General features: G+C 42.6%; 1 long non-coding RNA gene across 6 annotated transcripts; it reads right to left on the reverse strand.

The window, feature by feature from the left end:
* Positions 1 to 6140: 6140 nt before the first annotated feature.
* LOC125151681 (uncharacterized) lies at positions 6141 to 13604 on the reverse strand. 6 transcript variants are annotated; one of them, XR_007146925.1, is made up of 5 exons: positions 13430 to 13604; positions 12132 to 12212; positions 10435 to 10980; positions 9945 to 10027; positions 6141 to 9006 (listed from the first exon to the last, which is right to left on the reverse strand). It is a non-coding gene; the product is annotated as an uncharacterized LOC125151681 (long non-coding RNA). The 6 variants fall into 6 exon arrangements; XR_007146924.1 differs by lacking the exon at positions 12132 to 12212; XR_007146922.1 differs by having other exon boundaries at positions 10435 to 12212.
* Positions 13605 to 24764: the final 11160 nt, after the last annotated feature.

A 24764-nucleotide genomic window follows, 5' to 3' on the forward strand; every position in this document is an offset into this window, starting at 1 on the left:
GTTGGTGTAAGCACCTTGGGCAGCCAGTGTGGGAATTGCTTTGTTTCCAGCAGATGGCTCTGTGTTTATGCCAGAGGGGAGGGGGGGAGGGGGAGCGGGGGCAGAGCAGGGAAATGGCACCACGCAGCTCCTCTGTCCTAGCTCTTTGTCCCCTCACTGTGAACACTGCTTCTCAGGGATGCTCTCCACGATGAGTACATAATCTCCCCACTGTGTGCAACAGGCGTTGTACAGATCACTGTTTCCATGCCATCTGCCTGCAAGTTGTTTGCTGCCTTCTCCTCAGGAGTAGGCCAGTGCCCTCGGGGCTGTATCCCAGCAAGCCTGCTAACCTTTAAAACCTCACAATCTCGGGGTGCCTGGATGGCTTGGTTAAGTGTCTGACTCTTGATCCTGGATCAGATTATGACCTCATGGTTGTGGGATTCTCTCTTTCCCTCTTGTCCTGCCCCTCCCTTGCATGTACTCTCTTTCTCTCGCTCTAAAAATAAATAAACTTTAAAAAAAACTTAGTGGCATGGAATACCTTATTTAGGCAAGACTGCCTCTGAGGGGAATGGCAGGGATCTATCAGTTAAATTTCCAGCACTGACTACGAAATTCATTGCTGACTGGTTAAAGGTTACATTCCTGCAGGAATGAAATTAGGTTTAGTGACATGGGGTCTTAACATAAGTAACGTTGGGCCTGTGATTTTTCTTAACATTCCAAACCCAAATTTTTACACATACATTTTTTTATTAAATGTATAGCCCTAAATAAGATTTTAGCCATCTACTGCCGGCCCAATGATCATGTCCTGTGAAACTGTGGCCATGTCCCAATCATAGGTGAAGATCAACTCTGTGGCTCTAAGTCTTTGTGGCTCTAAGATACATTGATCTATGTTACTAAGATCTTCATTAGTCTAGGTTACCGCTGGTCTTTTGAAGTCTTTGACCCAGGGACCCGCAGCCAGGTTGCTGAGCCATCACTTAGGCACAGGAGCACCCTTTCCAAGTCACTTCTTCCTAAAGCATTGTCTTTCCCTCTTGTAATTCTGGGTCTTACCCTTTGGCAAGTCACATATCCTCATGCAAACATGTCAGAATGGACCAGAGAAAGCTGCTTGCCTGTGACTCCCCACTCATGGTCACATCTCTTCCTTCTGAAACCCCTTGAACTCCCTATCATTATTCAAGTCTTTGAATATCTCTTTGATTTGGAAATATATGATTCTCTTGTATTCCTGCCAAAAATATGCGTGAAAATATTAAAGCAAGGATTCTTTACAATAAGTGAGCCAGTCACAATGATTCATCTGGCCATGTGTATATTTTTATTTTTGACAATGTTCAGGCATGATGTGAGTACATCCTGTAAAATCTGAGTATCATTCATTATCTAGGATAACCACCTTTATGGAAAGCCATTCAATGACATGTTCGTTCAAGATCAGAAAAACACTTAATTTATATACCACATAATACAGTGGTATATACATACGTTATTATCTTAAGATATGTGAAGTAGGTATTTCTATGAAGTGTTTATCATGCATTCAGTTTTCTGTACCATGAATGCTATTATTTAAATTAAACAGTAGTAAGAACAACAAGAATAGGTACATGGCCATCACTAGTAACTAATACTAGAACTAGTTATATAATATTATGTATTGAAAAGTAAAACCATGATTACTAATGTTTTCATTCATGATGGGCTTCTAGTTACCAATAAAAAATTGGGAAGATAGTACTGAGTCTCCACATACATCAGACTGTTTTCTGACTATTGATGTCATATGAGTTGGTACATTATCATAATCAATATCCCAAAGAGATATGGTAGTATTAACTAAAATTTATATGTTTAGTCAGATTTCTTTGGTTTTAACCTCTCCTGTTCCAGACTCATCCCAGCTGGCATATTACATTTAGTCATCCTGTCTCCTTAGGCTCCACCTGGTCACAAACATTTTTAGATTTTCCATATTTTTCATAATCTGCAAAGTTTTGAGGGTACGTTTGTAGAATGTATTTTGCAGAATGATCCTTGGTTGGGATATGTCTAACGTTTGTTCATATGCTTAGGCCAGAGTTCATGTGTTTTGGAGCAGAAGATCCAGAGGCATAATGCCATCCATAATTATCACTTCACATAAAGAATGTTTACTCTGAAGATTGGGGTCTTTTGTGGTTCCATACACATTTTAGGACTGTTCTAGTTCTGTGAAAACTGCTGTTGGTATTTTGATGCAGATTGCATTAATTGTGTCAATTGCTTTGGGAAGTATAGACAATTTCACTACATTTGTACTTCTGATCCATGAGTATGGAATGTCCTTCCATTTCTTTGTGTCATCTTGAATTTCTTTCATCACTGTTTTACAGTTTTCAGAGTATAGGTCACTCACCACTTTGGTTAGGTTCACTCATAGATATCTTATTATTTGGTGTGCAACTGTAAATGGAACTCTTTTCTTAATTTCTCTTTCTACGGCTTCATGATTGTTGTCAAGAAATGCAACAGATTTCTGTACAATGTGTATCCTGTGATATTGCTGAATTTATCAGTTCTAGCAGTTATTCGGTGGACTCTTTAGGGTTTTCTATATATAGTGTCATGTAATCTGCAAAGTGTGAAAGTTTCACTTCTTCCAGATTTGTATTTGTTTTTTGTGTGATTGCTGTGGCTTGGACTTCCAGTACTATGTTTATCAAATGTGGTGAGAGTAAACATCCTTGTCTTCTTCCTGACCTTATAGGAAAAGCTCTCAGATTTTCCCCGCTAAGGACTATGTTAACTGCGGGGTTTTCATAGATAACTTTTATTACATTGCTGTATGTTCCCTGTAAACCTACTTTAGGGGGTTATAATCATGAATGGATGTTGTACTTTGTCAAATGCTTTTTTCCGCATGTATTGATATGACCGTATTTTTTTTTGAAACATTTATTCATTTTTGAAAGACAGAGACAGAATGTGAGTGGGGTAGGGCCAGAGAGAGAGGGAGACACAGAATTTGAAGCAGGCTCCAGGCTCTGAGCTGTCAGCAGAGAGCCCAACACAGGGCTTGAATCGTGAACCATATGGTCATGACTTGAACCAATGTCGGACGCTTCAAGGGATGAGCCACTCAGGAGCCCTGATCATATGGTTCTTATCCTTTCTCCCAGTGATGTAATGCATCACAGTGATTGATTTGCAAATATGGAACCACCTTGCAGCTTGGGAACAAAGCCACTTAATTGTGGTGAATGATTTTTTAAAGGTATTTTTGAATTTGGTTGGTAGTATTTGAGAATTTTTGCATCCATGTTCATCAAGGGTATTGGCCTGGAGTTCTCTTTTCTAGTGGACTCTTTATCAGGTTTTGGTATCAGGGTAATGCTGGCCTAATAGCATGAATTTGGAAGTTTTCCATCCTTTTTTATATTTTGGAATAGCTTAAGATGAGGTCTTAACCATGTTTTAACTGTTTGGTGGAATTCACCTGTGAAGTCACCTGCTCCTCTACTTTTGATTGTTGAGAGTTTTTTGATTACTGACTCAATTTGTTTGCTGGCTATTGTTTATGTTTTCTATTTCTTTCTGTTTCAGTTTATGTAACTTATATGTTTCTAGGAATTTATCTGTTTCTTGTAAATTGTCCAAATTTTTGACTTACAAGTTTTCATAATATTATGATTTTTTGTATTTCTGAGGTGTTGGCTGTGATTTCTCCTCTCTCATTTGTGATTTTACTTTTTTTTAAATTTTTTTAACGTTTATTTATTTTTGAGATAGAGACAGAGCATGAATGGGGGAGGGTCAGAGAGAGAAGGAGAAACAGAATCTGAAACAGGCTCCAGGCTCTGAGCTGTCAGCACAGAGCCCAACGCGGGGCTTGAACTCACAGGGTGTGAGATTATGACCTGAGCCCAAGTCGGAGGCTCAACCGACTGAGCCACCCAGGTGCCCCTCTCATTTGTGATTTTCTTTGAGTCCTCTTTTTTTCCCCTCTGATACATGTATTGCTACCCCGGCTTTCTTTTGACCTTCATTTGTGTGATGTTTCTTGACATCCTCTCATTTTCAATCTGTAGGTGTCTTGAGGTCTAAAATGGGTCACTTGCAGACAGCATATAAATCTGTTTTGTTTTTTCATCCATTTTTACACTCTATGTCTTTTTTTTTTTAATTTTTTTTTTCAACGTTTTATTTATTTTTGGGACAGAGAGAGACAGAGCATGAACAGGGGAGGGGCAGAGAGAGAGAGAAGGAGATACAGAATCGGAAACAGGCTCCAGGCTCTGAGCCATCAACCCAGAGCCCGACGCGGGGCTCGAACTCACGGACCGCGAGATCGTGACCTGGCTGAAGTCGGACGCCCAACCGACTGCGCCACCCAGGCGCCCCACACTCTATGTCTTTTTATTGGAGCATTCATTCCATTTACATTCAAATTAATTATTGTATGTATGTATTGCCATTTTATTACCTGTTTTGTTATGGTTTCTAATGATTTTCTCAACCCTTTCTTGTCTTTCTCTTTCATGTTTTGTTGATTTACTTTAGTGATTTGATTTCTTTCTCCTTATTCTTTGCATATGAGTGGTTTTTGATGTATGGTGACCATTAGGTTTTTACATAATTTCTTTGCTTTTAGCTGTTTGTATTGATGGTCATTTACCTCTGAACTCATTATTTTCTCCCTATGTTTTTGGTACATATAATTATATTTTACATCCATTTTTGTGAGTTCCTCAACTGATGTTTTACAGAAATATTCATTTTTACTGGATTTGTGTTTCCTACCTCTCTACTGTCACTTTGGGTCTCTTCTTTCCACTCAGTCCCTCTTAATATTTCTTGCAGGACTGGTTTAATGATACAAACTCCTTTAGTTTTTGTTTGGGAAACTCTGTCTCCTTCTATTCTGAATGATAGCCTTGCTGGATAGAATATTCTTGGCTGCTGATTTTTCCATTCAGCACTTTGAACATGTCATGTCACTTCCTTCTGACTTGCCAAGATTCTGTTGACAAATCATAGCTGTCCTTTGGTGGCTGGGAGCTATGCACCAGGGCAACCAGGGGCTCAAGGCTGTGCACAGAGTGCGTCAGTGGCTGGGGGTGGGGGTGGGGTGGGACAGATGAGGGTAGCTGGGGGTGCACAGCTGGGTGCGGTACAGATGGGCACAGTGTGCAGTGGCAGCTTTGCCTGCAGCTGGCCAGATAAGGTGCCCGTGTGGTTTTAACAGTATGCCCTGAGGCCAGCAGGCTTGGCGTGGGTGAGTCCCCCAGAGAACTCTTGGGACTGGCACACAGCTAGCACATAGGGTAGCAAGCTTCTTTGTAGGTCCACTCCCTGGTAAGTGCCTCTGTGCTTAATCTGGGTGGGTGGGGGGGGGGGGATGGTCCCTGTGAGCTCCCTCATTGTTAGAAAAGTACCCCCACCACTCAGAAGTCAGCATGAACAGATCTGCCTCCTGTTGCCTTGGCACTGTGTAAAATGCCATGTTTACATTGCCTCTCTACACAGGCAGGGACCTGTAGGCTACCATTCAGCCTTCTGGATCACCCAGTGCTGGGTCACCTGACCTCCAAAGCTCCAGGATCCAAACCCAAGGGAATTCAGCCCCCCTGGGTTTTAAAGCCAAAGGTTCTGGGGATTAGTCTTCCCTGTGTGAGCTCCCTGGTATGAGGGCTCACTTTCTCTGCCCTCTCTGCAGGCAGCCACCCTCCACCTTTCTGACCTTCCTAACCTTTCAGGTACAGCTTCTATCTATTTAGTTGTGGAGTTTGTTCTGCCACTCTTTGGATCGCTCTGTGGTTATGGACTTGGATGTGGATGTTATGTAGTTGAAAACATGGGACAGGGTGAGCTCAGGGTCCTCTTACTCTAATATTAATTTTTTTAAATGTCTTCATCTTTCGGGTTGTTGAGATATGGTCACACTCCCATCACGCACGCACTTCAGGATTAGAAAGGAACTTTCCCACATTTGCTTCTGTATTTTATGTTTTGAAACTCTCTTTAATGAAGTATAATTTACATATAACAAATAGCCTTCAAGTTAAAGGGTATAATTTGATGAGACTTGATCTCATGGGTACAGCACCATGAAGTCATATGGTTTCTCTCTAAACCTTAAATCATGATCCCTTTGTGTCTAGTGCTAATGTTGCTTTTGAAGTAAGGACTACTTTTTTTTTTTTTTTTTTTTTTTACGTTTTCAGATATTGCCCAGGTGTCTGAATGACTGCACTAGGGTACCTAACTTCTTTTCTGATAGACTATATTCCTGTAAGTATTGCAGTCAGTGTACCTTTGGACTTTATCCTGTGCTGTATCTTTCAGTCTGTTCACTTAATTTTCTTTCAGTACTTTAATGTTGAGGGATTCATAATTGGATTGATTTTCACTAAATGGTATGAGCTGCAGTTCCAACCATGACAGAAAGCATGGGCTTCCTGTGTTAGGTACTCAAGAGCAAGGCAGATATCCTGGGCACTTGAGCTGAGAATGTCACTCTTTTTGCCAGCCCTCTTCCCTACCCTTGGAGACAAGAGTCTCCTTTTGGTCACACAGAAATGTAGGTGAAGTCAGCAGAGAAAGGTCCCTTCTCTTCCCTTCCCTTTGTCTCTCAAACTCCCTGTTGCTACCTTCTGCCTGTCCCTTTCTCTGACTCAATCCCCCAGGTCCCCTGCTCCAATCCAGCCATGATCAGGGTGTCCTCCAGCTGCTGGCCTCTACCCTGTCCATCCCTCAGTGAGGAAACTGCAGGAGGATTATGTAGTTCACAGGTCTGATCCAGAAATCTCTGCTCCTCAGAGCCCTCCTACACGTGGTGCTGTCTGTGGAGACCTGGCATCCTGGGTTAGGGTCTGACTCCATTGTGGCCTCCTCACTCCTCTCCCACAGTCACTGCTGGTCCCTCATCCTTCCCCACCATTAGAACTCCGCCATTTCCCAGGGACAGATACCTGTCTATCTGACCCCAAGGCACCAGGGAGTCAGTGAATATTTCTAAATAAATGAGCATAAGCACCCCATCAGTCTAGATATAGGAAGGTCCCATCACCCCAGAAAACTCCCTCGGGCTCCCCTGCACAAAGGGTGATCTTCTATCCTCTATTTCTGCCAGTTTGTTACCTGTGTGGACAGGAACCCCACTGTGTGCACTCGGGGAGTGAGAGTAGATGGGTCTAGAAGCAGACGCCGACACAGAAAACGATGAAAGGTGGGTTAGGGGACAGTAGGAAGGACAAAGTGGAGGGGACGGGATGGGCAGGGAAAGCATTCAGGCAGATCTGACACCTTCTTAAAATGTATATACAAACACAACACCATAGTCTCTCACCGTGCACAGTCCTCTTCAAATTTCAAAAGAGTTGTCCTATAAGGCAAAGAGATTTTGGGTATTTCCCTCTGATCTTATGTCTTCCTACATGCATTCTGTCTTCTGTAGTTTATCTGTGGCTGTGACCTCAGATGAACACTTGAGTGTGTGGCTGCATCTGTGAGATTATATGTAATGGAAAATGATTGTCTTCAGATCTGGATCTCTGAATGTACACAGGCTCATAATTATCTTTTCTTTCTTTGTCTGGCAGGGCCCGAATTTTAATAGAAAAACAAGGGACCTTACCTTATTGCTTAAAACCGTGATTCCCAATCCCTGGGCTGAGTTGTTAACAGTCTTAGTTTAGTGAACTCCCGTGACCATCTTTTTTGGAGGATCTTTGTGTGGAGATATCTCAATTGAAACTGTGAGAAGGGTGAGTGGACACTTCCCAGAGATTTTGCAGATGCTTTATGTATATAATGTCTTCTTTTTAAAATGTTCTTAAAAACAAATATTACCCCTGTTTTCACAGAAAACACAGCTGAGGCTCTGTGTAGGTCCCACTGAGAACCGGTATTAGGGCTGAGACAGCAGGAACACAGGCAAAGCCTCAGGATATTGTGAGAGAAGTCTGAGGAGATGACAGGGGTCCAGCGGGGGCAGCTTCTGGCCAACCCTGAATTGTAGGTTGACCCACTAAGTGGGCCTGAGTCTGACTCAGGCTGAAGGCCAATGCAGGCACTCAGCTGATCTAGATCCTGTCTCCACTTTTAGTCTCACTGAGGGATAGGAACTTGGGCATACAGCATTTTCATAACACCAAGTTAAATTCCCCATATCTCCAGGGCTTTTTTTCCCCCACAAATACCCAGAGAGACAATCTTTTTAAATGATTACCTGCGTGCACTTTGGCAACACACTGACATTTTGGAGATGAACACTGCATTGTGCACTGAGAGCGACCCCACATAGCAGCTCTGTGTGGACCTCACACTCCCTGCTCAGGCTGTGGCCAGGAATGACCTCCAACTGCATCTCACTAACCCCAACACCCTCCCCTCTGCACCTCCTCAAACTCTGCTTACTGTGCTCAACTTCCCTTCTATTCCTGTATGATTCAAGGCTCCCCCGGTTTTGCCCTGGATCCTCACTGGTGTTTCCATGTTGGTGATCACAAGGTCTGCGTCATTTAATGCATGTCCCTCTTTCACACAGGACACCTGATGCTCTAAAAGTTAGGGGTGCGCCTCATTCTTTACAGAACCCAAAACATTGTGTCTCCAAAATATGCACCAGTGCTGCTGATACGTCTGCTTTTGTGTAAAAAATCCTCTTTCATTTGACAAGAGAAATGTATAGCTCACTGTATTACAGGGAAATGACACTGCCCATTGTGTGTATGTCCTGAGAAACTTGAGATATGCTACAGTGTCCTCAGGCAGTTGGTAGTTGCATTGCCAAGACTCACAGCCATCTCTACATCATTCCCACAAAGTCAATCGTGAAGAAGATAAATATACTTTACCAGCCTCTCATTCGGTTCAGGTCATCTTAACAAATAGAGGAGGTGGAGGAGCTGGTGGTGGAGGGGGACGTGGCCTATAGCCCATGACTGGTGGTGAAGGGTGGTCCATGGGGAACAGCTTGCAAGGCGATCCTGGGAAAGGACCAGGCCCTCTTGAATACATAATAGCCTGCGGGAGAGAAATGAAAGGTATGTTCATAGGACAGAACAGAGCACCAACACCAGCAAAAAGCAGAAACCCAAAGCAGCAGTGCTCATATCCTACTAGCTTCCCCACCACCAGGTTCCAAGAGGGCAGCATCAGTGCCAAAATCTCTACCCATACTTTGGGTTCCACTTACAGCTTTGGGGTGGGAAGAGGATGTGATTGGGGTAAACTAGTGTCTCCACGTGTCTGGAAACGTAGAAACAGCAAGGGCTCTTTTCATACAAGATTTATAGATTGAATACCAAACTAGCAAAGTAGCATATTCCAGATAGGAAGGCATCTCTGTCCAGGATCACCCTGCACCCTTCATCCCCCTCCACCAACGAGGCTGCTTATGTGTATGTGAAGAACTACAGAATAAGAAGGAATGACAATGCCAGTGTCCACACATGGAATCATAGCCCTCGTGGATCAAAGCTCTGCCTCTAAGCCCCTGCCTGTGCCCAAACTACTGTCCCGACAATGGGGTCTCCTCTCTGGAAGTGCTATCCATGGGCACAGAGACACATGGGGAGATGGGGATCCTGAGGGCCTGTAGAGGACCTGGGAGAGCATGCTCTTAGAGAAACAGGTAACCTATACATGTTAGTTGGGTTCATCTAATTTCTTTTAATTCAGAGGTACTTCTCAGCTTAAGTACAGTACATTTTGCAGGGTAATTGTGTCCTCTGGAAAAATGAGGTGAAATTCTAAAAGACAAAATTAACACAAATGCACTTTGATGTCTGGTATAAGTTTCCATGTTTTAGTGATACCTGTGACACAGGACACGAGATAACGTGCTCATGTGAACAAGGACACGAGATAACGTGCTCATGTGCTCATGTGAACAAGAGTGTCTTGTACAGAAAGATGTGGATGTCCGTAAAGACAGAACTGAAAATGGCCACAGCATTTACCTTGTGTTTCTCGGCAGTTTTGGCAGAGCCAGTGTCGATGTCACTCTTGGGTGTGACACCTGCTCCTGGACCTGCAAAGAGCCCTAGAATGGATGGAGGTTTATTCTGACTTGAGTAGACTGTTTGGAGACCAAAAACAAAAAACCCTCCCCTCATACTTCGAACAACTTAAACTCTTTGCCCCAGTGAGATCCCAAATCACATGCACAGGGGTGTCCCACATGCCTCTGGTGATCCCCAAGAAGAACTTGAAGAACCATCCCTTATAACTCGATGAAGACTCCTAAAAGCCCTGATTCAGATGTATTCATCACTCAGCGAACAACTACGGATGGCTGGCGGCACAACTAGATGGACATACGTTACGTTGTGCCTCATGCCTCACAGATCCCGGCACGTGGACTGTGTACAGGGCATTTCTGCTGAAGCGCTATGTCTGCTTTTCTGCATACGGCCCCATTCCTTCTCCATAAGAGACGGCTGTACCCACCCGTGAGGGGGAAATGACAAAGATGAGATCCTGAGAAACTTGAGGAATGTGGTAATGGCAGCAGACATTCCCCTTGCATCACAATGGTCTGTGGTACCTCCTCTGCACCTTGGCCCAAGACCTAACAGCAACAAAAATAAGGTGAGTGTGTTTTACAAGTCAACTCCTAGTGCTCAGATCATCTTACCAAGTGTTGCAGGTGGAGGGGTTCTGGGTGGCCTCAGGGCCACTAAGGTTCAGGAGGTGGACATGCCTAATAGTCCATGGGGGCGGGGCGTCTCCAGGGTAGGGCATGCAGAATCGTCCAGTTAACGGAGGAGGTCCCCAGGATCCAGACTGCCCTGCAGAACAGAAGTCACAGCTACATCCATATGCCAGACAAGAGAACCAATGTAACCCAGAGAAGAATGTGTCAGCACCTGCCACCTTCTCTGCCACCAGGATCCAAGAGTGTAGCATCAGTACCTGAAAACTCTGTCCCTGCCACTGGATGCCACCACACATCACTGCCCATGTCTGCGGAAGTAAACTGGCAAGGGTCCTGTCCTAGAGGGTTAACAGAAATAATTACAGACTAATGAAGTTGGATTCTCCAGACAGGCAGCCATCGATGTCTAGGTTCACGCTGCATCCCTCCTCTACGGCGACTCCAGATGCTCTGCTTTTGGTATATTCAGAACACAAAAAAATGAGTGGGAATACATGGCTCATATTCTGCTCATGGAATCACAGCCACTCCTGGCAAAACGTTCTGCAGCCGGACCCTCGCTGTGCCTCCTCTGCTCCTCTCCCTGAGAAAGGAGTCTTCCCTCTGGAAGTGTTGTCAAAGGCCTCTGAGACCTCTGGGGAGTGGAGGATGCCTGGAATCTTGCAGAGGAATGAGAGTCTTCTGTGAGGAACAAGTTACTTGTGGTGAAGGTCTACAAAGCTCAGATGTGTTCATCTTAATTCATAGGGAATTCTGACTTTAAGCATACTACAGGACACAGTAATTATGTGCAACAGAAAAAAAGAGGAGAAATTCACATAACAGATTTCATGCAAGTGTTCTGGTATAAAACTCCTGGTATGTGTCATGAGACTGTATCAGCTCTAACAGTGACTGGGGACACAACCAGAAACTGCTCATAGAAACACAACTGAAGGACACGGTGTTCAAACTAGTTTTACCTAAGGTATAGCTGGAAGGATTCCAGACAACTCATTTACCAACAAAGACGGGAAGGTGATGAGTGATGACACTGACTTTATCTAGGACCACTCTAAATGGCACAGGGCACAAAATATAAAGTTGGAGTCACGATGTCGTTTCTAACAGGTTCATCTCCTAGCCAGAATCAAGAAAGGAAGATTCACAGCAGCCACACTGTTCCCACAGAGGTGAGGTCTGGAAGGGGTCACCCAGGCCGGGAGACATCTGTTTGGAGTGTGCACTCATCCTCCTCTCATTATTTCCTGAAACTCACAGAAAAACCTTAAGGTACTCCATCTCTGAGCACTTTTGGCTTCTAAACTCACTGCAGAAAGCTGACAGACTAAAAATTGAGAAGCCTGTGGGCTCCTGGGTTATGAGCGTGCGTTTGGAAAACAGACATATCACACAACACGCAAAATGAGACAAGGCCAGGAGAGCGTGCTGTACATAAAGATGAGAGTTTCCCAGAAGAGTTACAACTGAGAATGGCCCCAGCATTTACCTTGTCCTTGTCTGCATTCTTGGTACAGTCAGAGCTGCTCTAACTCAGAGGTTTCAGCAGTTCCTCGATCTACTAAAGACCCTAGAAGGGACAGAGGTTTATTCTGCTTTTAGAGGACTGTGTGGAATGAAAACAATCCCTCAACTCATTCCTCAAATATCTTAATCTTTTCCCTACACTCAGGTCCCTGACCAGAGGCAGAGGGTATCCCACATGCCTTGAGTGACCCCCAAGGATAAGGGGGAGAACCATCCCCTCACCTTGATAAAGACCTCACGGTGTCCTGGTCCATGTTGTTTCATAATTAATCAAATAACTATGGACAGGTCAGGCTCAACTAGCAATTTAGAATTCATCAGTAAAACAGAGGTTTCTCAGTATACATCATGGGAATCACCATTTCATTACAGATTAAGAATAAATATGAGCACGTTTGGGTGGCTCAATGCTAATGCTTGGGTTAAGCACACGACTCTTGATTTTGGCTCAGGTCATGATCTCACAGCTTGTGAATTCGAACCCAGCATTGGGTTCCTCACTAACAGTGTGGATCCTGCTTGGGATTCTGTCTCTGCCTCTCACTCTATGCCTCCCAGACATACTATGTCTCTATCAAAATAAATAAACCTAAAAAAAAAAAGAATAAAGTTGAGAATACTGGTTTGGTGTATATCCTCAATGAATCCTCAAGAAGGGTGTGTTTCCTCAGACTTCAGGCGAATTGTTCAATCTCTCAGCTTATCTACAAGCTGCCTTCCACATGAGAGCAGTTATTATATAACAAAAGACTAATTTTACACTATTGAGAAAAGGAGAACTATGAGAAGTTAGCAGTGAAGCTTCAGGGTTGCACTGATACCATCAGAGGACGAAGCTAAGCTCTATGGAATTTGAATTGAGGGATGCAGGGCTACAGTTCCCAAAAACACACAAAAATAAAGACCGTTAAAAATAGTGAATAAATGACCTTCTCCTCAAATAAACTAAAGTCTTCGCATTGAGTCCGGGTGGGAAGAAGGATGAGGCCCAAGTCCTGTCATCCTTTCCAGGCTCTTCAGACAGGGGGATGCTAGAGGCGGTGGGAGGGTCACCGTCAGAGAAGGGGCATGAGCTCCACCAGTCACAGGGACAAGTGCCTCACTGTCTGTGGCACCAGAGGACAACACCCTTCTGTGACCCCTTCAGACCACCTGCCGTCCTTAGTGCGTGTGATTCTTTCCAGACCACACGATGATCACCCACAGGAACAGGCTGCACAGCAGAAATTAGACTGGGACACATCACAACGTGCTTCTTACCCCTCTTTGGAGGGTTCTGCATCTCTGGTCTTGCAGCCATTGGTTTCTGCCTTGTGTATCCCTCAGGCAGCCTCTTTGCTTCCATCCCGTCCAGTCTTGGATACAGAAAAATATGGACTTCTATAAGAGTTGCAACACCACGTCGTCTACTAGACAACTAACAGTGCAGGCGTCATCCCTGGAAACACCCATAAAAATGCAAGTCAAATGACCACACCTGTATTTCAAGTAAGTGACCTCCCTGCCCTGCTCCACCATCTCCCTGTCCCAGATCTGAGTCTTGATCTGGGGAGAAAAAACACATCCACCTTCAGTCGTGCCAGAGTGCGCACCAAAGAAAGAGGAGGAAATAAGAACCTAGTTGTCCTAAGCATTCTTCTCATGAACTGCGAGCTGAAAAAGCCAACAATGAAAAGCCCATGTTTAGGGATCCCACGGGCCACTACACTCACCCGCGTGAGGTGCTAAGGGTTCAGTATGTCAGGCAGAACTCAGGTTACCTGGTGTCTAAAGGTGAGCTCTGCCTGCTGCAGCTGTTCCCGTGTTTGTTCAATTTGTGGCCTGTGAGTTACAACTGCTCTCGTCAGATAAGACCCAATATTGGGTATGATTTTAAATAATCTGCCCACGTTCCCATCAACCTCATATTTGTCCCGATACAATTTATTCTTACACATGAAACACATTTCACATGATTATAAATGTACAGTAGGATCAAAGCTATGGTTACGTCCTTTCCTTATTATTCCAGGCTCGTAGGGTTCAGCGTTCATAGAATTCCTTCCCATTTTCAATCTTTCCCTAACTCATCATGTGACAAGTGTCTTTTATCATAAAACTCTATTCTTCTTTAACTTATATCCTCACCACGTGTCCCAGGGTTGCAAAGACAAGGGCCATGAAATGGCACTACCATGTTGATGGGTATGATTCATGGTACGACACACTGCTCTCCTATAGATTATGACAATTGATACCACCCCCGAGGAGTGTTGGCATGGACGAAGTTTCCACATAGTCTGGCCATTGCTTGAGATCTGCAAATGTTTAGAAACTTAATTGTTTTGTTCTTTCTAAAACTTACCTTCTTTATCTGTTAATACTCTATGCATATGTCCTCTGAAGTTTTGTTTATATTACTATGTTGAGTTTACACACTGTCAAAAGGTTAAAAACAAAAAAATGAACAGAGGCCTCATGAGCTTCTGGTAATTAGTAGCTGAACTCGTACTTGTTTATTTCTTCTGTAGCTATTTTCTTTTTTTTAATGTTTATTTATTTTTGAGACAGAGAAAGAGAGAGAGAGAGCGGGCATGAGCAGGGGAGGGACAGAGAGAGAGGTAACAGAATCCAAAGCAGGCTCCAGGCTGAGCTGTCAGCACAGAGCCTCACATGGAGCTCAAACTCACGGACTGTGAAATTATGACCTGAGCTGAAGTTGGACACTTAAATGACTGAGCCCCCCAGGCTCCCCTTCTGTAGCTATTTTCAAATTTTACCTGCAGCTGATTCTTCTTTGCCGCCAGTTCACAGTGTCATTTTCAGCTTCCTAAGATGGGAAAGATATATACACAGTCAGGACCAAGGTCCAGAAGTTCCCCCTTTTTACCTCCCAGCACTCTTGAAGGCCTATGCAAATATCCCTTCCCCCACCTCTCCCATAAATGCACAGACTGACAACACAATCAGAGAAATGAACACCCCATTTAAGTTCAAGAAAATTCAACTTCTGTCTGCTGCCACGTCTCTGCTATCAGAACTTTCTAGTTCTCTGTTTCCTCTCCTTTATCATAAAGTCATCAAATAACATTGTACTTTATGCCTTCCCAGAGTTGGTCTTTTGTTTGAGATGGTGAAGACTCATTTCATCAGTGAGTGAAAAACCATGTCTGACCAACTTATTCCCATTAGGATGAAGCAGGGGATCATCACTAGTCTTACACCTCCATGGGGAGCCCTGATTCTCAGTCCAAAAGTTGTACCATGACACAGACAATCACCCTGAAAGACGACCTTCCAGGATATGGCTTCACCAACATTGCAGCTCACTCCCAGATATCGCCAGAGTTCAGGACTACAACCCCTGCCTCCACCTTCACCTATCCTGGTGGAGGAAAAGGCCAATCTTAGAGCGGCAACATCTCCTGAACAACATCATCTCCTGACGTACAACCTGATATGAACTGTCACAGTCTGGGTTTACTTCCAGGAAACAGATTTCAGATGGAAAACCCTCAACTTCATGAAGCCAAATCTACTTTAACAAGACTCATTCCATTGATAGTGAAGGCAGCAAAAAGAAATGCTTGGCAAAGCTGGTTTGCTGTGTTACCCTCAGACTATTTTGTTTGTGGTGTTGATTTAGAGTGTTTCAACTTGACACTTGATGTACTCAAGAATCACATGCAAAATTGAGTATCTCTTGGAAACTGACACAAAAGCACTAGACAGAGAAAGGCACATGCATTTCCTTCTGGCCTCTCAGGCAGTCCTTCAGCAAATGCTTTCTGGAGTGGCTGTAATGTAGTGGCTCTGTTGTAAGGGGTTGAAGATAGAGAGGTGGTCAGGGTGCTGTACCCACTCACAGAAAGAGCTTACAAATTAAAAAAACAAGATGCCAGTGAGACAGAGCAGGCCCTAACCCCAGGTGTGGGAAGGACTAACATAAAGCTGAGTCTCCAGGGAAGAGAAGGAAGAGTTCCCTTTCCAACATGAATGAGGGACTCTAAAGTCCCCGATCTCCTCCTGAGAACAAAAGGAAATACTGTACAAAGGAGGAAGCATGTGACTGAACGCACCAAATATCTAACCACCCCACAAAGACACACAAGACCAAGATGGAGAAGAAGGAAGCCCAGGACAAAGCCAGGCTGGCAGTTGGACCCACTCTCCCTAGGACTCATCATTGATTTGGGGGGCATTCATTTGAACAGCAAAGAAGCTGAACAACTTTTGGGCACAGACTTAGAAGTAAACAAGTGTAGTTCAGGGGCGGCCAGCAAAGATGAGCTCTAGTGAAGCTGCAGGCTTTGGTCAAGACTCAGAGGAGTTACACTTAAAAACTCAGGGGAGAGGAAACAACTCGACTTTCTTAGGGATTGGGCCTGCAGTGAACAATCTCACTGGCAGAACGGATGCAGGGATCCAGTACTGCTGGCACCCCTACCCACTTTCCAACTTTCCACTTTCTATTATTTCTGCAGCAAGATAATTCAATTTTTTCCCCACACATTTTTGACCCCTGTCTGGTCCTAAACAAAAATGACCTAATTACTGGATGACAAAACAGTGTGATGGGACTGAAACCTATAGGTGGATCCAGAGTGGATCCAGGTATCAATATTATTATGCTGTACCTTCCCTCTTCCACCCCAAATACATGACACAATGTGTGACAAGCACTTAGGAAAGAAAGGAAAATGCAGGTTATGTTACAGAAAGCAAGGTAGGAAGGGCAGGCACAATTCTACTGAATGCATTTGGCAAAAATACTCTGGACCCCATTCCAAAAGAAATATAATTATCTCTACTGGCCGCCACATTCTTTCATACAATGCAGTCCTGTGACAGTTCTCACATGAACATCTTACTTTTCTGTAGGCACTTTTCTTTGTTCATAGAATTCTTCCAGGTTATGTGCTTTCTCCTTCAGCTGTTTGACTTTTGCTTCCTTTGTTGCTTTCACAGACCTCAATGCATTACACTTGTCTTCCAGGGCCTTTTTATTTTCTGTAAAAAAAAAAAAAAAGGTGTTTTCTTGATAAACGTGCACATGACCTGTGTCTTGATTTTGGTGAGACAGAAAAAGGGCAAGAACCATGAAGGCATGAAGGTATTCTTTCCTTTACCAATGCAAAGTCATTGCCATCACATGGGGATTTCTCCCCAACAGAAAATATACCTTCCAGTTGGCAGTTATTGGACCTCAAGGCTCTTAGCTCTACATCCTTGAATTCAACATTTGCAACTTGTGGTTAAGACACATAGGAGAAGACTTTCACAGAAAATTGATCGCACAACAATTTGAGTGTACCTCACACAGCAGGATCTTGCATTGCAATAAACAAAGACCTTGAGGCATGACTATAACTAGAAGACAAAGATGGTGGAAAATAGTTCATGTCTAAACAACTCATAAATGGCTTTCTTAGCAGTATACATGTTTATATATATATTTATATACACGTGTGTATGTATGTGTTTGTGTGTATCCCCCCTCCCCCATTTACATTGAAATCTCATGGTTCAGCATTAAGAGAGAAAGAGACTATGGAGCACCTGGGTTGCTCAGTCAGTTCAGCATCAGACTCTTGATTTTGGGTCAGGTCATGATTCTAGGATCATGCGATCCAGACCTGTGTTGGGCTCCACACTGAGCATGAATCCTGCTTAAGATTCTTTCTCTTTCCCTCTGCCCTTCTCCCCCACTCACATGCCGTCTCTCACTAAAATTTAAAAAATTCATAAAGAATAATTTTAAAATATTTTTTAAAAGGAAAGGATTATACACTTTGGCTATCACCCTTTGTGTCTCAACTATATTTGGGTATTTTCTACATATCTTGGAGGGCAGAATGGAATGATGTGATAATTACCTAGTTGTGAAAATAAAAGATAACTCCTAGTCCTTGAAATAGCAAAACTCATCTTGGTGGTCCTAGTGAAATTCTAGCTCATTGTTCAGAAAGAGGTTTGGCTCCCAGAGGCCCACTCTCTACTGTGGTAAATGGCAAGCAAATATGCTGTGCTCACTTCACCCAATGAACAAAAAGCCTCCAAAGCCAAATTACAGTAAAACTCAGCAGCCAGCTCTTACCACTTCCTGATTCTTCACATTTCTCTCTCTCTCTCTCTCTCTCTCTCTCTCTCTCTCTCTCTCTCTCTCTCTGAGTTTGCAAGGTAGCAAGTGCACTTTGAAGGTGTCATTTAAAATTTCATTAAAGTGGGTGCCTGGGTGGCTCAGTCAGTTAAGCATCCGACTTAAGCTCAGGTCGTTATCTCGTGGTTTGTGAGTTTGAGCCCTGTGTCGGACTCTGTGCTGTTCAGAGCCTGGAACCTGTTTTGGATTCTGTGTCTCCCTCTCTCTCTACCCCCTCCCCTTCTTGTGCTCTGTCTCTCCCTATCTCTCAAAAAATTAATAAACACTATTTTTTTTAATTTCATTAAAGTGTTCCACTATTTTGATGTTCTCCTTCAACAAAACATGTTGAATGAGTAATAATAATTTGTTACTTTTACTTGTGTTTTTAGGATGCAATCCAGGCAAAGAAGGGATTCTTACCTTCAATTTAAGAGCTTCATCAGAGAGAAACTTACTTTCTCTCTTAGTTTCCTGAAGACATTTCCTTAATTCACTGTTGTATAAAACACGAAAAAGGAATCAGAATTTTTTAAAAAAAAGCATAGTGCTAGATAAACCTGTCTTCTAATGTATGACTCCTTTCACAAATAAAGAGGTAGCTCTTTACATTTGTGAAGCTTGTCTTGAATTGGTACTGTTTACAAAACACATGAAATAGGTCAGTAGGATGATCTTCCAGAGTGGAAGTAACCAAAATGAAATCACAAAAAATATTTGAAAGGGCAATGCTACCTTCTGTTCCCAAATGGATATTTCTTCAGCAAGTAAAGTTCTCTGTTTTCTTTCTTAAAAGTATTGATCTTCTCAGTTATTCACTGTAAACTAACTAAAAGGAGATAAGACATTTTCTAAGGTTGTTACCAAACCAGTGACATCGAATAATCCCAATGTATGAGCAGCACAGACACAGGATCTGACAGGTGGGTGTAACTAACATTTTAGCTTTCCCGTTGTGCCTGAAGAAATGAAGTTTTAGCAGCATTTTAAACCTAAGAAAACCTTATTTCAATGAGATTCCTATTTAAAATATTGTCCAAAATGGAGAAACACAATAAAATATCTTCTAATTTTTCTCCCATCTGGAAGCACCCTTCTTGGAGAATTCAATCACTTCAAATACTTAGGTCACCACCAGAGATGAAACAGAAAAATCAGATCCTATCAACTTACATTTCTCTCCTCCAATTATTAAGGTACAGATAGATAGGTCCCTGCAAATAAAGGAACAAACAAAAACAAAAAACCATCATGTAGTCTCGATTTGAGCCATTTAGACCCCCCAGGTGCTATTTGGAATTCCACACAAGGAAAGCTCAAACTGCTGACTGACTGACTACTCAAAGGCCTTGGATGACTTCCTGCTGCTCACAGATTGCCTTTCATGAACCCGAGACTGGGGGCCCTGGAGGACAAGGTCTTTGGAATCAAACATACAGGTACCATCTCAGCTTTACACTTAGTGGCTGGAGGATCTGGATTAATGGCAATTCCTAGAAGACAAACTTGTTTCATCCCAACATGAGAATGTTACCCTCCAACCTTACAGAAATATTATTCAACACACATTAAGCACCCAATTACAGGTGGATAACACATGTAAACTCTAGAACAGACTCCTTTAACCGGGATTAATCATCTCATCCGACCATAAAGTGCAAACTTCTCTTCTGTTGGCCCAGTGTGAGAGCTCTCATGCCCTGAGATCACTCTTCTCACTGCCACCACCGCTGCATTCAAAGGGATAAACACCAGCCTCAATTTGAGGGCTTTCTAAGTGTCAGGCAGCCACCCTGGCTCTCAACAGACAGCACCATAGAATCACCACAGTCTATAGAGCCCATGCAGAGTACATTACCCCCATTTGCAACAAATTCATTTCCACTCATTCTCCCCTGGCATGAACAGCTCCCTCCACCTCAGACTCAAACCATGGTTTATACCTCTCTTGTGACGCACACCCTACCTGGCAATATCTAGCTTCGTCTCTAAGCTTAGGCTTCTTGATAGGCTTGTAGATAGAGTGTTTTCTCATTTTCACATGACACCAAGAGCCAGGTCATGGCAAAGTACTCCAAACCTCAGGCCCATATCATCACTTGTTTCCTAACCATTTCTATGTAAAATTACACTCATTTCATTCCCTCTACTCTGGTGATGTGTTCCTCCTCCTGATGTCTTAAGAGATGGCAACTCCCTGCACATTGTCACTTAGACTCCAAACAGGGAAGAGAAAGATGAATTTCAAGAGTTAACAAGTCAATTAGACATGAGAAGTCACCATATTTATCCTTAGTTGAATTAAAATGCGTATCAGGGGCACCTGGGTGGCACAGTCGGTTAAGCGTCTGACTTCAGCCAGGTCACGATCTCACGGTCCGTGAGTTCGAGCCCCGCGTTGGGCTCTGGGCTGATGGCTCAGAGCCTGGAGCCTGTTTCCGATTCTGTGTCTCCCTTTCTCTCTGCCCCTCCCCCGTTCATGCTCTGTCTCTCTCTGTCCCAAAAATAAATAAACGTTGGAAAAAAAAATTAAAATGCGTATCAAGGGGCACCTGGGTGGCTCAATTGGTTGAGTGTCCAACTTTGGCTCAGGTCATGATCTCAAGGTTCATGGGTTCTACACTCCCATCGGGCTCTGTACTGACAGCAAGGAGTCTGGAGCCCACTTCGAACTCTGTGTCTCCCTCTCTCTCTGTCCCTGCCCCACTCACACTCTCTCTCTCTCATTCAAAATAAACATTAAAAAAAAAAAAAAACCCACATCAAACACCGGTACTGAGAAAATACTGCAAAGAAAACTAAAGCTTAAATTCTTACCATGATATTCTCGAGGCTGTAAGAGGGGAAAAAACAAAATTAAATTTGTTGTCAAAACATATTATTAGTTGGGGCGCCTGGGTGGCGCAGTCGGTTAAGCGTCCGACTTCAGCCAGGTCACGATCTCGCGGTCCGTGAGTTCGAGCCCCGCGTCAGGCTCTGGGCTGATGGCTCAGAGCCTGGAGCCTGTTTCCGATTCTGTGTCTCCCTCTCTCTCTGCCCCTCCCCCGTTCATGCTCTGTCTCTCTCTGTCCCAAAAATAAATAAAAAACATTGAAAAAAAAATTAAAAAAAAAAAACAAAACATATTATTAGTAAAAACCTATAGTTCCTGATAAACAGCAAAATAGTAATCCAATTAAATTACAATAATTTTATTTTGCATAATTAATTCACAGGATTAAAAAATAAGAAAAAGTTAGAACTTCCTATTTAAGTCATGGTACTTCACAATTTCTGTTAAAGAGCACAACGTAAATAGCTTTTTTTTGAACCAAAAATCTGTTTATATTAAATGAACATTCAGCCTATTCAGTTTTGACCATTGATAATACAGACATTTAAAAAATGCACTAAATCATCATTTCCCTCACTTATTTTTTTTAAACCCAGTATCCACACTGAAGTTTAGAACTAGGATTATTTTTAAATACTGAAATAAAGAAATAGGAAGGAAGGAAGGAAGGAAGGAAGGAAGGAAGGACGGACAGACGGACAGGAGGGGAGGGAGGGAGGGAGAGAAGGAAGGAAGAGCAAAACCTTTGTGCTAAGATATACCTCTTTCATTCTCTAGAAAGCTCTTCTGAAATCTTACATGGAGTTGGCTGTTTACTTAATTCATACAGAGTTATAGCACATCAGGTGCCATGATTTTTTCCAGACTGCTACAAACGAAATAGAAGCCACCAAATGAGAAAAAGAATAAAACACGGCTACAGCTAAAGCACAAGCAACAACAGAAATGACAGCTAGTGTTTCAAAAAAAAGAACAAAAAGTGCTCTGCAGACCTCAGTCACCCTTGATAAATTCTAGCCCAATCAAATCTAGGCATGATCCTGTTTTGACACCATCAACATAGTTCCCCATTCTAAAGTTTTAAAGGATGATGAGAGGCTGAGGCCAGCCCTACACTCTTGCCAGGATATTGGAATATCATCATGCTATCAAAAAGCCACTTAGGAACCTCTGAGCTTCCCTGTCCCTTGTCACTCAGCCCCACGGGCTGGGGAAGTGAAAAGGAATATGAACACACAAAATACTTAATAGTTGTGTTTCTTTGTGAAGGCAAGTGTTCTACAGTGGCAGGGGGAGGGGGAGATACTCATTTAGAAATAAATTCCAAAGTATTCTGTTCTTCCAGAAAAGATCTGCCCTCAAGAGGAACTAAGAGACTAACTGGGGATTTCCCAAAGAGTAAGCAATATAGGTGAGGGAAAATACTCAACGCCAGGGCTCTCTCCTTCCTGTCTCACCTGGAAGTAAATTCAGCCTAACCCCTAGCCAGATAAATATAAAAACCTCACACTCATGTCCTATTTACCTCAGTTTCTTTACCAGCACGTAACATTTACATTTCAACACAACTTACAAGGCATAGTAAAGTAAAAACCACACAGTTTGAACACAGACAGCAAACACACTGGAATCACACTTCCTATGGCAGAGATGTAGGAATTATCAGTCTGGGAACTTAAAACCACTTCCATTCCTATGATAATGCAGATAATGAAAAAAAGTAGACAACATGCAAAAAGAGATGGTGAATGTAAGCAGAGAGATGAACCTCTAAGACTTTAAAGTGATTCAAGATATCAAGAGCACCATAACAGAAATAAAAAATGCCTTTGATGGATTAACAGACTCAACATAGCTGAGGAAATAATCATTGAGCCTAAAGAAATTCCAGGAGCACTTTCCAAACAAAGAAAACACAAAGAAAAAAGTTAAAAATATGGCACAGAAAACCCAAGACCAGTGGGACAACTGCAAAAAGTGTAGCACACACGTTAGGAATACCATGACAATGGAAAAGAGAGATATTTGAAGCAATAATGACTGAGGATTTTCCAAAGTAAATAGTAGTCACCAAATCACAGATCCAGGATTCTCAAAAAATCAAAAGCAGGACAAATACCCAAGACAAACATACAAACAACTAACAACAACAACAACAACAACAAAACCCACCAACTACACTTAATGTATAATATTCAACTACAGATAATTAAAACAGCTTTGGAAATCTGGAGCAGGGGATGGGGGTGTAAGGAGAGAAGGGAGCAAGAACACCTTACCCAAGAGGAACAAGGATAAGAAATATATGAGACTTCTTTTCATAAACCACACAATCAAGAAGAAGAGAATATTTCAAGTGTTAAACATCAAACTGTCTGTAGCCAGTGAAATTATCCTTCAGACACACTACAGAGTAAGGAAAATTGTCAGGGATAATGATTGGCATTACTTCAATGGTAAAGAACTCAGTTCTCCAAAAAGACGCAACAATTTCTAATGTGCATGCCGATGTGTCAAGATACACAAGGCCAACACTGACAGAACTGCTGGTAGAAAGAGCTGAATCCATTACTACAGCTGGAGAATTCAATACCCTCTATCAGGCACCAACAGATCCAGCACACAGACATTCAGTAAGATCACATATGACCTGAACAGCACCACCAATCAACTGGATCCATTACCATCTGTAGAATACTCCATCCAACAGAAGATTATACATTCCTGTCAAGCTCACATAGAACATTCACTGAGACAGGCCATATTTGCAGCCATAAGATACATCTGATCAGCCACAATAACAGAAATCATAGGAAGTATGTCCTCAGACCACAAATGAGTCAAATTAGACCTCACGAACAGAAAGATAGCTGGAAAATGACAAAAACATTGTAGATTAAATAAGCTTCTAAAGAACACATGGGTTAGAGGGGAGGTTGGTGGGAGGATGGGCAAAAGAGGGGATCAAGAGTACACTTATGGTGATGAGCACTGAGAAATGTAAAGAGCTGTAGAATTGTAATGCACACCTGAATCTAATATTACATTGTATGTACATTACACTTGAACTTTAAAAATATATGGGTCAAAGAAGACATTTCTACAGAAATTTTTAAATAGTTCAATCTAAATGACAGTGAAAATTGAACAGATTAGAAGGAAATTTGTAATACTGAGTGCATATAAAGGCACAGTGAGTATAAAATTTTCTGCTTATTTATGATTTAAAAAATATAAGGTACTTTAGTATACTAACAGCAAATACAGTTCTCCAGAGGTAAATTAGAAATGCACAAATTCCCAGGGGGGCGGTGATAATGTTATGTTTCCACAGAATTCCAAACACATCAGAGCCAAGAGAGAAATGGTAGGATAAAATATGGAGAAGCTGAAATAATATTGGAGACAACGAGGAATCCATCAAAGACATTTACAATATATCTGTCACAAAGAATCATCTTTACAAACCCTCAAGCAATCTCCAAGAGACGTTCAAATGCCTCCTCAAAGGAGGAGGACAGATGGCTTAGAAAGGAGCAGGAGCAAACTTTGGGAGTGATGGAGTGTGTTTATTCTCTTATGGTGTTGATAGCTTCATTACTCCTTATATGTCAAATATCAACAAATCGTTTCCTTTAAAAAGG

Source organism: Prionailurus viverrinus, chromosome E1 (assembly GCF_022837055.1).
Source record: "Prionailurus viverrinus isolate Anna chromosome E1, UM_Priviv_1.0, whole genome shotgun sequence".
Classification (NCBI taxonomy): domain Eukaryota; kingdom Metazoa; phylum Chordata; class Mammalia; order Carnivora; family Felidae; genus Prionailurus; species Prionailurus viverrinus.